The sequence below is a fragment of the Aulonocara stuartgranti genome, assembly GCF_965226115.1.
Source record: "Aulonocara stuartgranti genome assembly, chromosome: 7".
Lineage (NCBI taxonomy): Eukaryota > Metazoa > Chordata > Actinopteri > Cichliformes > Cichlidae > Aulonocara > Aulonocara stuartgranti.
In genome coordinates, this window is record NC_138945.1 from 9,078,532 (window position 1) to 9,092,986 (window position 14,455).

At 40.0% G+C, this 14,455-nt stretch overlaps 1 long non-coding RNA gene across 1 annotated transcript; it reads left to right on the top strand.

The window, feature by feature from the left end:
* The first annotated feature begins 617 nt into the window (after positions 1–617).
* Positions 618–7,644, top strand: LOC309711763. Its single transcript, XR_014278095.1, has 3 exons — positions 618–1,721; positions 6,085–6,198; positions 6,934–7,644. It is a non-coding gene; the product is annotated as an uncharacterized lncRNA (long non-coding RNA).
* Positions 7,645–14,455: the final 6,811 nt, after the last annotated feature.

Genomic DNA, 14,455 nt, shown 5'->3' on the forward strand with positions numbered 1-14,455 from the left:
CATGCATACAACACACACTACTGCTCAAAAGTTTGTGGTCAGTTTCAAACAGTTGTCTTTTAATTAATAATTTACATTTACTTTTAACATAATATTACATGAAAATGATCATAAATGTTTTCACAGATGTTTGTTTAATTAATCATTGAAGTTAAATCACCCATGATGCATTAGGAAATGTCAACACACTTATACGTGCGCCAAATTTTAGAAACAATCACTCCTGTGTGGACAGATCACATGGTTATAAACCAGGTGAAAATTGACTTCAAACGTTTGAGCTGTAGTGTAGATTGCAATGATAGTGTATAGTTATGTATTACAGAAGAATATATAGAAGTCTGAGGACAGGGAGACACTGTAAAAAAGTTATGAGCTGTCTTGCTGCAGAGAAAGTGGAGTCTGTCATCCTTGAAAAGCTCCCAAGATAGGCAGCTGGCAGGTTGAATGATGCTCTGCCTCTGTGGTCAAGTACAGACATAGGCCTTAAGCAACCATGAGCCACTGATAAGTGTGAGAAATTAGTGCACTTAATGCAGCGGTCCCCAACCCCCGGGCCTCGGAAAGGTGCCGGTCCGTGAGTCGTTTGGTACCGGGCCGCGAGAGTTGAGGCTCAGGTGTGAAATGTATGGTTTTCAGGGTTTTTATCGGTTTTCAGGGTTATTTTGTTATCGTTTTTATTGTTAACTCGGTGTCCCTGGGTCTTTTCAAGTGTGTTATGAATAAATCTTCTTTTTTTCGGTACCGGTACTAGTTTTATTTTGTTGTATTTATCCGCGACACCTTAAAGGCCGGTCTGTGAAAATATTGTCGGGCATAAACCGGTCCGTGGCGCGAAAAAGGTTGAGGACCGCTGACTTAATGCATGTTTCCTAATTATATACGTATGAGCCACTAATAGGAGAAAATGAGCACGCAATAAAGTGGACTTGTTAGGGAGAGATTGCCATCAGAGTTAAAACACTCCAACTCAATTTTGATGATAGAAACAGCTAAAAAATGAGCGTTTTGTTGAAACTGATGACAAAATCCTGATCAGATACAGACAGACACATGCATACAACACACACTACTGCTCAAAAGTTTGTGGTCAGATTCAAACATTCTTGTTTTAATTTTTAAATTATATTTGCTATAACATAAAATTAGGCAAAGTTTATCAGAAATGTTTTCACAGATGTGTGTTTAATGAATCATTTATGTTAAATCACCCATGATGCATTAGGAAATGTCTACACACTTATACATGGGCCCATTTTTAGTAACGATCACTGCTGTATGGACTGATCACATGGTTATATACCTGCAACACATCTGACAAGTGCAAACAGAAAATGGAATGATCCATCACAAACTTCAACAATTTGCTCTTTTTAATCCACACAATGATTTTGGTTTGTGCTGATATCTTTGGAAAAAGATTTCTTCACTGACAAGTTGGGATCTAACATCACAAACTGACATCTGGTGATACGATGTACCAAATAAAAATGGGCCTCAGTAGATGTCATGGTTCCCTTGCTCTCTTTTGCTGGCCTGCTTCTTTCTCTCTCCTCTTTCGGTGTATGCCTGTGTTGTTGTCCGTGTGCTTGTCTTTTTTAGGGGATGCTCCTCCATCTTCCCGTCCCTCAGTCACTTGTGAACAATCAGCTGATTACTCGCCTGTTCCTCGCGAGGTCTTCATGCTGGCTTCTAAACAACCAGATCATTGCAGTACCAAGGTAACGTATTATGCCACAGTCATGTCACATTTTCCATCAGTTCTTGCCTTTGAATTGAATAGAATAGAATAGAATAGAATAGAATAGAATAGAATAGAATTCAACTTTATTGTCATTGCACATGCACAGGTACAGGGCAACGAAATGCAGTTTGCATCCATCCAGAAGTGCTTTAGTGATATAGATATATTACAATATATATTAGCAATAATATAGATATGTGAGTATATTACAGAAATGGGTCTATTATGGTATGTTATAATGTACACGGTATGAAGTAGGTTGTGAATATTCTATAACTATAAGTATGTACAGGCTGTAGTGAGTACAAGCTATGTACAGGATATGAACAGGATATAAATATGAAAAACTATACAGAATATGAAATAAATAACTTTACAGAATCTGGGATATACAGCTATACAGAAATGGGAACTATGCAAGTTGTAAACAGTTGTAGGATTAAAAATTATCGAATGTACAGAATGATTATTTACACAGAGCTATACAGTAGTGCAGTTAAGATAAGTGAGGGTGTAGATAGTTTCTACAGAGGCTGTATAAAGTGCTAGTGGTTGTGAGTGGTGGTTCAGTCCATGTTATTATTGTGTTTGAGGGTACAGTTGTCCATTGTGGGTGTGTGTATGTTCAGTCCATGAGTTTAACGTGGGTCAGATGTCAGGAGGCAGAGTTCAGGAGTCTGACAGCTGTGGGGAAGAAGCTGTTCCGGTACCTGGTGGTCTTAGTCCGGAGGCTCCTGTGGCGCCTCCCAGAGGGCAGGAGGGTGAAGAGTCCATGTGATGGGTGACTGGGGTCTTTGATGATTTTCCCAGCCCTTTTCAGACACCGCTTCCTGTAGATGTCTTTTATGGCAGGAAGTGGTGCTCCGGCGATGCGCTGGGCAGTTTTCACGACCCTCTGCAACGCCTTCCGGTCCGAGGCAGAGCAGTTCCCGTACCAGACTGTTATACAGTTGGTCAGGATGCTCTCGATGGTGCAGCGATAGAAGTTCACCAGGATGTCTGAGGACAGGTGGTTCTTCCTCAGAGTCCTCAAGAAGAAGAGGCGCTGGTGAGCCTTCTTGACCAGCTTGGAGCAGTTGGTCGTCCAGGTGAGATCCTCGGAGATGTGGACTCCCAGGAACTTGAAGCTGCTCACACGCTCCACAGCCGTCCCCTTAATGTGGATGGGTGGATGTGGGTCAGCATTCCTCCTGTAGTCCACGATGAGCTCCTTGGTCTTCTCGGTGTTAAGCAGCAGGTTGTTTCTGTCGCACCACTCAGCCAGACGATCCACCTCCTCCCTGTAGGCGGCCTCATCGTTGTCACTGATGAGGCCAATCACCGTGGTGTCATCTGCAAACTTAATGATGGTGTTGGAACCATCAGCAGGTCTGCAGTCGTGGGTGAAGAGGGAGTAGAGGAAAGGGCTCATCACACAGCCTTGTGGTACACCGGTGTTCATTGTGATGGTAGATGAGCAGCGGTTATCCAGCCGGACATGTTGGGGGCGGTTGGTCAGGAAGTCCAGTAACCATTTGCAGATGAGGGAACTGATACCCAGGTCTGTCAGTTTCCTGATGAGTTGTGAGTGGTGGATTGTATTGAATGCTGAACTGAAGTCTATAAACAGCATTCTGGCGTAGGTGTTGTTGTTGTCCAGGTGTGAGAGGACAGAGTGCATTGCGATGGAGACTGCATCCTCTGTGCTCCTGTTCCGGCGGTATGCGAATTGGTGGGGGTCCAGGGTGGGGGGGAGACAGGATTTGAAGTGTGCTAGGACCAGTCGCTCTAAGCACTTAGTGATGATGGGGGTGAGTGCTACTGGGCGGTAATCATTGAGGCAAGATGGGTTGCTCACTCTTTGTTTCTGTGCAGACGTTTCAGTGTTACGGATCTCCATGACCTTCTGTGACAGTGTCTGAGTGTGCCTCCAGACAACCTTCCCTACCTCTGCCCCGTCTCCTGGAGCCCACAGTGTTTATCCTGTATTGATAACTATCTGCAAATATACCTGTAAGACTTTACCACAGTGTCTCATCATCATTCTGTTGTTTTCATAACAGTACACTGTAGAAATAATGGACTGTGTAATAGGTATTGAGGTCATAGTGAATGTAGTTTATTAGTGTGTGTCGTAGTATGATTTTGTTGTTTATAGGATTTAAGATTAGAAAATAGAAAATAGTCCTGGGATGGGAACAAAGAACTGGGGTGCAGGGAAGTGGGGCAATTAACCCCAAACACAGGACAGTAGCAAGATTTACTGAGGGTGAGGGGCAGACAATTGCCAATGTACATTACCTTAAAAGGAGATGGGGGTCAGGGTGTCAGCACCCCAGGCCACTTTACCAGTGTTTTTCCATTGTGGGGGATTTACTGTAGAAATTGGAGACCAGAGACTATAACTGTAGCTGTTGTGTGAAACTCTTCAGATCAGCCTTTAGAGTAGGACTGCACAGGATGCAGTGTGCTGATCTCCAGATGCATCTGTAAGGAAAATGGGTAATAAAAGGATTGTGTGAAATTTGGAAACATCTCTGCGTGATCTCTACCGAGACAAAAAGAATCGGAGAGACCGACGTCTCAACAACACTAAGTAGATATTCCACTAAATCTCATTTGTGATTTATGATAAATGTTACCGTTAATTATTTATATTTCTTTACGCTTCTGATTAATTTAGTAAAACTTCTAAACGATTTTTACTGTTGTCAGAAAATAAGACATTTCTAATTCTCTACAGACTTTTGAGCTGTAGTATAGATTGCAATAATAGTGTATGGTTATTGTTGATAGCAGATGAAATAGCAGTATCAGGACAGATACGAGAGAAACGCTCTCGTATTTTAACATTAAACTCATAACTTTCCTTTTTGATGGTTTGCATTTGGCCTCTCAGGGCCACTGCAGTACAGCCCCCCCCCCCATTTTTTTATTTATTTAACCCAACAACATAGTTGGTTAAATTATACAAAAAAAAAAAATCATATGTGCCCATAAAAGAGGTCAAAATAACAGAACTCTACTCAAAGTTAGCAACAACCAATACTGATACCTCAAACAAACTGACCTCACTAAAGAAGACAACGGGGGAAACTTAAATAGTGGCTGATCAGCCCACAAAAATCACAAAAAGGGGTAAAACACACAAAAACCTAACTGAGACCAAAACCAGTTATTTATTATCCTGTAAATTAAACCTTATATTTAAAGAAAGACCAATGTGAATGCAGTGTTGTGTGTAAGCCTCTACACTGATATTACCACTGTGTGGCTGTAACTGCAGCCATCACACCGCCTGACCACGTTAAGGTGGTAATCTCTCAGGGGGAAAACAGAAAAACAAAACAACAAAAAAGAAAATAAAATAATGCTCATCAGATTCTAACAATTCAAAACATGACATTTATCTTAACTGGATGACCTATATAATAAATATATTCTAACCCAACAATAGTACTTCACACTATTGCCAATATTAACAAAACCAAAAAGGGTAAGCCAAGTTATTTAAAAAAAAGACAATTCACAAAGTCTTGAAAAATAGAAATAAAGAATAAAAATCCTCAATCCACTCTATAACAACAGTCTCCTGCTTCCCTGCAGATCAACACGTTCTCACTCCTAACTCGTCATATGTGCGACGCCCATACAGCATGTATCACTTCTCAGTTATTTATTGCACTTCTTGCTCGTCAGTGAGGCACTTTTAGTGCTTTATCTATGTTTGTGTGGGGACTTGTTATAAATCAGTCTTCAACCTTTAATCTCTCTCTGAAAATGACTGGGATTAAATGCAGTGTAATAAACTTTCCTGAACGTGTGTCTTGTCATGATCTCCAGTGCTGCCATTTCATAGGATCTCCTGTCCAGGGCTTCTCAGACGTTGGTTGTTTTTATAACTCCTCTCACCTTCTGCTCTTGTGTCTGCTGTGATAAGCCTTTTATACTCACCCATTTTATTTCCATTTCTGTTTCTCACTATTTTTCTTAACAAGATTAAACCAGAATCAAGGTATGACTCAAGTATGTGAGGAAATTCTACACTAATTGGTACCTGCGGTCTTTCTTCTGTTGCATACCACACCCCAAAGAAAGGGCACACATAATGCAGACACATTTTCAGTGACCCAAATAACATTCAAACACGCTCCGTATCATAACCTCCTTTTTGTTTGTGTTTATTTTAAGCAGTTGATTTAACATAAGGATTAAAATAGAAAGAACAATCCTTGAAATAACACATGTGTGTGAAATACATAATAAAAAACATAAAATAAATAAATATGTCAAACCTCCTGAGATCCAGCCTCACAATCACTTGTTCTATGACGACTAAAGGAAGTTTATTTACTTCACAGACCCAGTGACGCCCATTCAGTTTCATTATCCAGGAAATAACAGCTGATGCTCACTTCTGTTTAAGACACAGTCCAATCTTAGGTTTCTCATCCTGAGTGGAACAATGGGTCTATGTGAGTACAGCTGCCTTTTTCAGATCATCTCTACATTATATGAGTTGATGATTCTAGCATTACAGAAAATGTCTTAATATTTCCAGACTCAGCTGTGGTGAGATCTTTAGTTTTCTTTCTTGTGTTTCAGTGACAGCCTTAGCCATCACAGCCGGGCATTTAACAAACCTATTTGCTTATTTATTTATTTTTATTTTATCTCTAAAACTCATAAATACATATCAATACATGTATTCATTGTGAAGCATCCTGATGATCAGTAACCAAGTGTTTCTTCCTGAAACAATTACATGTAACTGTGCTGCAGTCAGGATAATACGATGTAGTATGAGGGCAAAGTTAAGAAAGGTATTATCGATCATTTTGAGAATAAAGTCAAAATGTGGAGATTACAGCTGTCTCAAGGCAAGCTGCCATGGTTGCTACTGTATATCATCTGAGTTGGTGAAATCGTACTTCAGAATTGGTTTTAGCAAGAAGGAAACATGAGCTAAAATAACCAGAACACAACTTTAAAATGCTTTTCACAGGAGTTTTAGCTCATGAGCTAAAACTCCCTGGTTTTAGCTCATAAACGCAGTGTGGTGATAAGTATTAGGTTGTACCAAAAAAGGGCTGGTAATAATAATAATAATGGATTGCATTTATATAGCGCTTTTCAAGACCCTCAAAGCGCTTTACAATTCCACTATTCATTCACTCTCACATTCACACACTAGTGGAGGCAAGCTACAGTTGTAGCCACAGCTGCCCTGAGGCAGGCCGACAGAAGCGAGGCTGCCATATCACGCCATCGGGCCCTCTGGCCTCCACTAGTAGGCGGTAGGTGAAGTGTCTTGCCCAAGGACACAACGACCAAGACTGTCCGAGCCGCGGCTTGAACCGGCAACCTTCCAATTACAAGACAAACTGCCAAGTCTTGAGCCACGATCTAATGGACAGATGCAAGGTTATCGATGGTTACATCCTCGTGCAATAAAGAGGTTGAATGTTGTATCACACAATGGCTGATCAATTTGTGTCACTAACTCATCTAAATAAGGAATTTTGTAGCAGAAACAGTAATTATAGCAGTTTGTTGTGGAACAGTAATGTCCATATCAACAACTTTTTTCTTGTGGCTCTAATACTCCATCGTAGCGTAGAGCCTCCCCGTCTTCTCTGTAGCTCAGTTACTTGATCTAAATCCTTGATCAGCTGTGTGCTGAGCTATGGCCCAGTTAGATGTTAATGTGTGTTCTTATGTTGTGTTATAGTGACAGCTGTGTGTACTGCTGCAGGAGCAAGTAAGCTAATTTGAATCAAAGCCCAATCCATGTCTGATACATGTCTTGTCTTCCTGCAGTAGGTGCTGTAGTCACTGCTCCTGCTCTTCTGGGAGTTGCAGGTTTCAATTCAGCTGGAATAGCTGCAGGCTCCTGCGCTGCAGGCATGATGTCGTCTGCTGCAGCTTATAATGGAGGAGAAGTGACAGCCGGAGGTGTGGTGGCTGTTTTGCAGTCAGCAGGTAAATAAATAATTAGACGTTTTATTAGGATTTTAACTTACAACAACATGCAAAAAGAAGAAGTTCATGGCTTTGGGCCTTGGATTCCAGGCCGGAGTTGTGTCCTCAGCCTGTAGTCTGACTTGGAGGAAGAAAACTAAATCTTGTGGACCCCATTGCAGTGTGAGTGTGGTAGTTTCTTACTGGTCAATAGTAGACCTTACTACGTTCTTGTACGGGAGTCATTGTGAACCATACGTAACATTTGACGTTTGTCGACAGGATTTTTGACCAGCATACAAAACCACCTGCCTTAGACTGATCAATATGGCTGATGAACTATCTGAAACCGTTAATATGGTGTCACCATTTTTTATTGGTGCACCCTGTGTACCAGAATTTTGTGGCTTAACACGAATTACGAAGACCGGGAGAGCCAGATTAGTGCAATGCTCCATGCTCAAAAGTGGTCTATAGAACAGCAGTGTGATTTTGTGCTGAGTGCATTAGGAGAACCACAACGTGAAATTCTTATTTTGGAGCAAGTGGAGCGGGATACGCCAGATAAGATCTTTCTTCAACTTAAAGAACTGTACGGGGACAAAACAGCTGTGGGTACCTTGCGTGCCATGTTTTATGACTGCAGACAAAGGCCAGAAGAGCCTATTAGAAAGTTCACTTTACATTTAAGGGAGATCTGTAATTTATTACTTTGGTTTGATTTTTCAGTTTTAACGATGGATAAGCTTGGTGTTAGTCCTTTCCATCAAGTTTGCTTTGTTAAAGCTGTTTTCTGCTTACAGTATGTGAATATCAAATAAAGTCTTATGAATCAAATTATGTCAGTCCTTCATCACATGTATCACTTGTTTTTTTGGAGTGTTTTTTTTTCTTTGTTTTTTAATTTTGTTATCCACATGAAAAATTCCAAAACTGCAGATTTTAGACACTTTAGACCTAAAATGTATATTCATTAGGGGAAAAAACATTCATTTGTGATAGTAAACGTAAAACAACCTGAAAGACTCCATGTGACAGTCAGAACATTGAGCTTAACAACTAAGGTCCAGTTATTTGTTTTAACAAACATTTCAGGCACATCCTCTAGTCTATTTGTAGGATTGTTGGCTGTCCACTCAAGAAGTTCAGAATACAAAAAGCAGAATAAGAGATTTTTGACTACCCGACTTCTGTCTGTATTAAGAGTGGCCTTTGCTGCCCCTGGGTGGGTCCGGGATGGGCGTGAGGTTCTGGGGGCGCTCCGTCTCTGGGCTGGGGCCCGGGCCGGGCCTCGGGGGCTTGGGTCCTGGTTGGTGTGTTGCCGGGGTTGTGGGCGGGTGGGTGCATGGGGGCCCAGCCCTGGAGCAGGGTGCCGCCGGTGCGTCGAGCCACCTGGGGGGCTCTTCAACTGGTGGGGGAGATAGTCACATCTTGCAGGAGCTTTCCTCTCTTCAGGAACTCTCTCTGCAGGAGGGGGAGATACAGGAGAGGTGGAGGAAGATCTCAGCCTGGGCGTTTATTGTCTTATGTAGTCTGGAAGATGAGTGGATGGTGGGGTGGGTGCAGTTTTCTCTGTGGTGGGGTTGGGTGGACTGTCCCGGGCTCTGTGGGGCCGGGAGGCGCTGCTGCACTGGGCCCCGGTCTGGATGGGCCTGGGCCCCCTTTCCCTGGCGGGTCGCGGAGTGTGGGAGTGCCTACTGGGGTCAGATAGATTTCGTTAAATATTTACAAGAAATCAGGCATTATACAGTGTAAACTTCAGTCCAGTGTGATTTGGATGCTCAGCAGAAAATGTAGCCAGATATCAGCTGGGTTTAGATACAGTTCAGATAAGTTGGGAAATTCAAATTGTTACTGCAGCAGAGTACACAAGGCAGGAACAAATGAACACATGCAGCATACCTAACAGCAATAATGCTTTGCAAAAATAGAAGAAATATAGACTATGCAGGTACAATGAATAGATATGTACTTATATATGTAAATCACTCTATCTATCTATCTATCTATCTACACATACACACACACACGTACACACACACACACACACACACAAATACACACACATACATATACAGACATACATATATACACATATATGATGCAATTATACAGATTACTAGTAGAAGAAGAATGAAACATAGTGCAGTGTTTGGGTGTTAATAGTAGCAGGTATTTAGTATTGCACACTGATATATGTAAAGACCCCAGTGTGTTCATATGTGGTGTACATTCACTGCTGTTGTGCAGTGTACAGTCTGGCAGGAGCAGCAGCCTGTCACTGAAGGGACTGCTCAGTGTTGTCAGGGTGACCTGTATGGGATGGATCGAAGATGGGGTATTTTAATCGAGTATATAGGGAAATGTGAACTCCTCTGACAATCTGAGTAATTGGATAACGCACTGTTATTGAAATTTCCAACTTCTGAGCCACAGAAAGACATAACAGGCTTCATTAGGTTACCTTCCACTTGTTGACAGCAACTAAATAAAACCAACATATCCACATAATAACACCTTAAAGCAGGGGTGTCAATCTTAAATGAGCTGTGGGCCACTGCTGGTACTGTCATGTCATTGGAGGGCCACTTTAGTGTTCAAGTAGTACAAAAACAAACAAACAAGAAAACACCCACAAATCTTTCAGAAAATGTAGTGTTTTGTTTGTTTGTTTTAAGTTTCAAATATTGTATAACAAAACTGCAAATGTGAATGCAAAAAACTTCTCACTCTTAACTAACTGAAACCTTGTTATTGAACTAACAAATAAAAAGGAAAGATACTCTCTTTCTGGCCAGACACATGGAAGCATTTCTACAATAGTTTTGTCCATATTTAACAAAATAAAAATGCAGACATAAGTGAACACATTAGTTTTTGACTGCTAGTGAAAATTGTTTTCTTTACATATAACTCTCTCACTGAACTAATACAGCCAATCCCTCAACATGTTTTTACTCTCTGCTCATATTGCCCTCATTTTAAAACATTTTTGCTTTTTAAACAACTTATTTTCAATTTCCACAAAATCCCCCGTAACAAAAACTAACTTCAAGGGCCAAATTGCATTTCCTTTCTTCACGTCAACAGTAAGGGTGGCAAGTAGGGGTGACGTGGGCCGCAGGTGGCCCCTGAGCCGTGAGTTTGAGACCCCTGGTTTACCTACTGTCACTGCAGTGATATTAGCGTTTTTGTTTTGAAAGGTTACTAGGGGATGCTGGCAACAATCTTGGAAGAGAACAATACAATCTGTTATAAGGCTTTCACTGGAAAATATTTGGAATGTAATACCAACATGTAATTTGAAGATAACATGTAGTTAAAGAAGCTTGCAAAGAAAAGCATCTGGACTTCTTTAAGTTACTTGAAGACGTAACTTAAAGAAGTTGCAAGCTCCTTTGACTACGATGACCTGGATGACTGAGAACCTTCACAGACAAGATAACATATAGTATTTCAGTGACCAAATAGTATTTGGGTAAAAGTTACTGAATAGTGTTGGAATAAAGTGTGAAAATTGTGAAGGATTAAAATATCCAGGAGCTCAAATTACTTCACCAAAACATGTTTCAATCATATTTTATCAACACAAATTGCACAGGTTTATTGAATATGAATAACTTGTGTTAATTCACCTCAATAGTTTAAGTTCGTGCCAAAGCAAAACATCTGTGTGCAACCAGTGTCCACTATTGAATTATCTAAACCAACATGTTTTTTTTCAGTGCATAATCACATTTAGTGAAATAAACTATTAAACCATAATTACATATTAGGATTTAGCCAAGTGTTAGGATGTAATGCAGAGTAGTATTTCTAGTAGGCTTTTTTTCATATGCCTGTTTTCATTTTATTTTCTAATTTTTAAAGAAGGCTTTAGAAAGGTCAAAATAAATCTTCTGTAAGGGAGTATCAGCTATTCTAGTAGAATTTATTTTACCAATGCAAGGGTGCATTAGTACCTTGTAATACAACATATGTATTTCATAAAGGGTGAACACAAATTTCCAAAGAGACTTCCTGGCAGCTGCCATTTTAAGTATAACCTCTGGTACGGGCACGTTCAGTTTGCAGCAGCTATACAACAGTGGCCTCTAGAGGTGTTTACACACTATGACCAAATCAGACAATGCAACACAACACGCAGGCCGCCCCAATGAATTGATTAGGCTGGTAGCAGTGACTTGTTAACTTATCATTTATCAAGCATATCTCCCATGAATGATATGAAATAATTTAGAGACATAACATTGACTAAACAAAGTAGAAGCTGCAATCAGTTTTTAGGAAAGTGAGTTTAATAAGAGTAAAATAATGCAGTAATTTTTTTAGATTTTATAATCCCTTTATAAATCATGTTGGCTACAGCCTATTTAGCAGTGCAACAAGAGCATTAGACAAACAAACAAATAAATAAACAGTCAGCAAAAACAAAAAAGTTAGTACCCAGGGATAAAAATGTTGAGTATGAAAGGGAAACCTAATGGACAGATGTGATGCCTGAACAGTGGTGGCTTTAAGTGATGTATCAACTTAAACATGCATCCACAGTCTATGTTACATAAGTACGATGATCGGTGGTGACGGCTGGCGCCACTTTGGAAGCAGAAACTGTTGGTTTGAAAGCCTTTAGTGTCTCCTTGTGGCGGGACTCTTATACTGTACTGTGAGATGTCGAGCAGTGACACCCCCCCCCCCCGTCACTCTGGCTCCTACCTCAAAGCACACTGTGCGCTGTCGATCTTACGTGCTGCACAATAATATTCAATATTTAGTATTTACTGTTATATTCACATAGATCATCGCGATGATGTTATTTATTATATTGCTCTCTTTTTTTTTTTGCTCGTTTTCTCTTTTTTCTTTCCTGACAGGTGATCCAGGTGATTGATATATGTATTTTTTTGTCTGTTTGTTTTTCTTTTTTGTCCTTTATCACGTTCCTCTTCCCCGCTGTTTTTCTTTCCTCTTTCTTTCTCCATTTTCTTTCCCGCAGTCAAATCTGTCCCATGTTTAGCAAGTGAAAATAAAACAAAATAAACAATAAAAGCAAAGGTGAATCAAATAGATCATTAAGGCAAGGCTGGGATGGTCCATTTGGTAAAGTAAATCTGTTGGGCATCTTTCTTTGTCTTTACACAATAATTCTGATGGCAAAAGAACCAAACGGGACAGGCAAAAAAAAGAAAAGAAGATGTCGAGCAGTGTCAGTAGTATGCTAGAAAGTGATACATTAAAATTTCTGGGGTCACCATGAAGAGCTCACTTCCTTTCTTGCTCAGTGTGTAAAATGTGGTACTTAATGGATTGAAAAGAAAAATGATGGCACCCTTGTAGTTCACACAGGTGGTGATGATTCAGGGTTTTAATTTGTAAGGTTTGAATTTTGAGCCATCATAAATTTTAAACCAGGAAAGTATAATATTTAACATATGATAAGTCAAAGCTAATATAGCTGCTCATATATAGCTACTTATAATTTGAAGAGCTGCCTACACCAATGAGTAGACTTCCCAGAATGGAAACAGCACTCTTTGTGTGGTTGGAGAAAACAGTCAAGTTGTTAAGAACTCTGACTGAGAAGAATCCGCCTGTGTACAGCAGCAGGCTGCCTTCCTAGAATTTGGATATCCCCCGTGCGCTCGTCTCTGCATTATGTGCAATCCCTTTCTTAGAAAATTAAAACCACAGCAGCTTTTTATAGTTTTCTTCATTCACTATCAGCTTACACCAAAAGTCTACTCTGAAGAAGATTATTCAAAACATGCAACACAGTCACCAATCCCAGCAAATCCACCCCTAAGTCAGACTGTACAATACAGAAAATAAAAGAGCTACAGCTCAGACTCTACAGGCTTCAGTTAGCATGTTAAATGTGAAAGCTCAGTTAGAAAAAGACTGAACAAAAACGGCCTGAGTTTAGCAATTAACCAAAGTGACAAACATTGCTCTAAATAATACTCCCCTAATCCAAGTAGTCACCCAAACCTGGACGTGGATTTAGAGGCCCGAGGGCCATCTCACACGTTTATTCAGAATAAAACAAGTTTCAATTAAAAAAATCAAAATCTTGTGGACGTATGCCTTTTACATGTTGGTAAAATGTTTAGGATGAGATGGAGATGTAACACTCATGCACCCTGAAAATTATGAAGGTCTAAATATGTATCAAAGGGACTCACTGAACATCAGTGGATTTCTATGGGGCAAACGTACTTAAACTAGCCACTGTGACCATTGAGGCAGAGCAGAATGAATGATACTGACGGGAACTATGAGAGTTTGTAGTTAAATTCCTGCTCTTACACACTGTAAAATCTAATTAGTTAGAACTCAAAATAATTGAGGAAACTCGTTGCCTCAAAAAAATTGAGTAAAGCTTAGCTAAAAATGACTAAATTAGGACAACTTATTTATTTTGAGTACTCTGTACAAGCTCATTTGTTCCCAGAACTCAAGAAAATTGGATCAAGTTTACGTAAGTTGACCAAGTTAGGGCAACTTACTCATTTTGAGTACACTGTAAAGCCTTGTTAGTTCCCAGAACTCGTTGCCTCAAAAAAACTAAGTAAAGCTTACTTAAGATGACTGTTAGGACAACTTATACAGTGCAAGTCTGCAGTATTAAGAATAACTTGATATTTCTGACTGTACAGTGCTAATTGTTTACTTACTGACAAACATTTCAAGTTCAACTAAATGAAAAAACAATTTGTGGTAACCTGAATATGATTAAAAATAATTAACAACACTTTTTGTAAGGATGTTAAA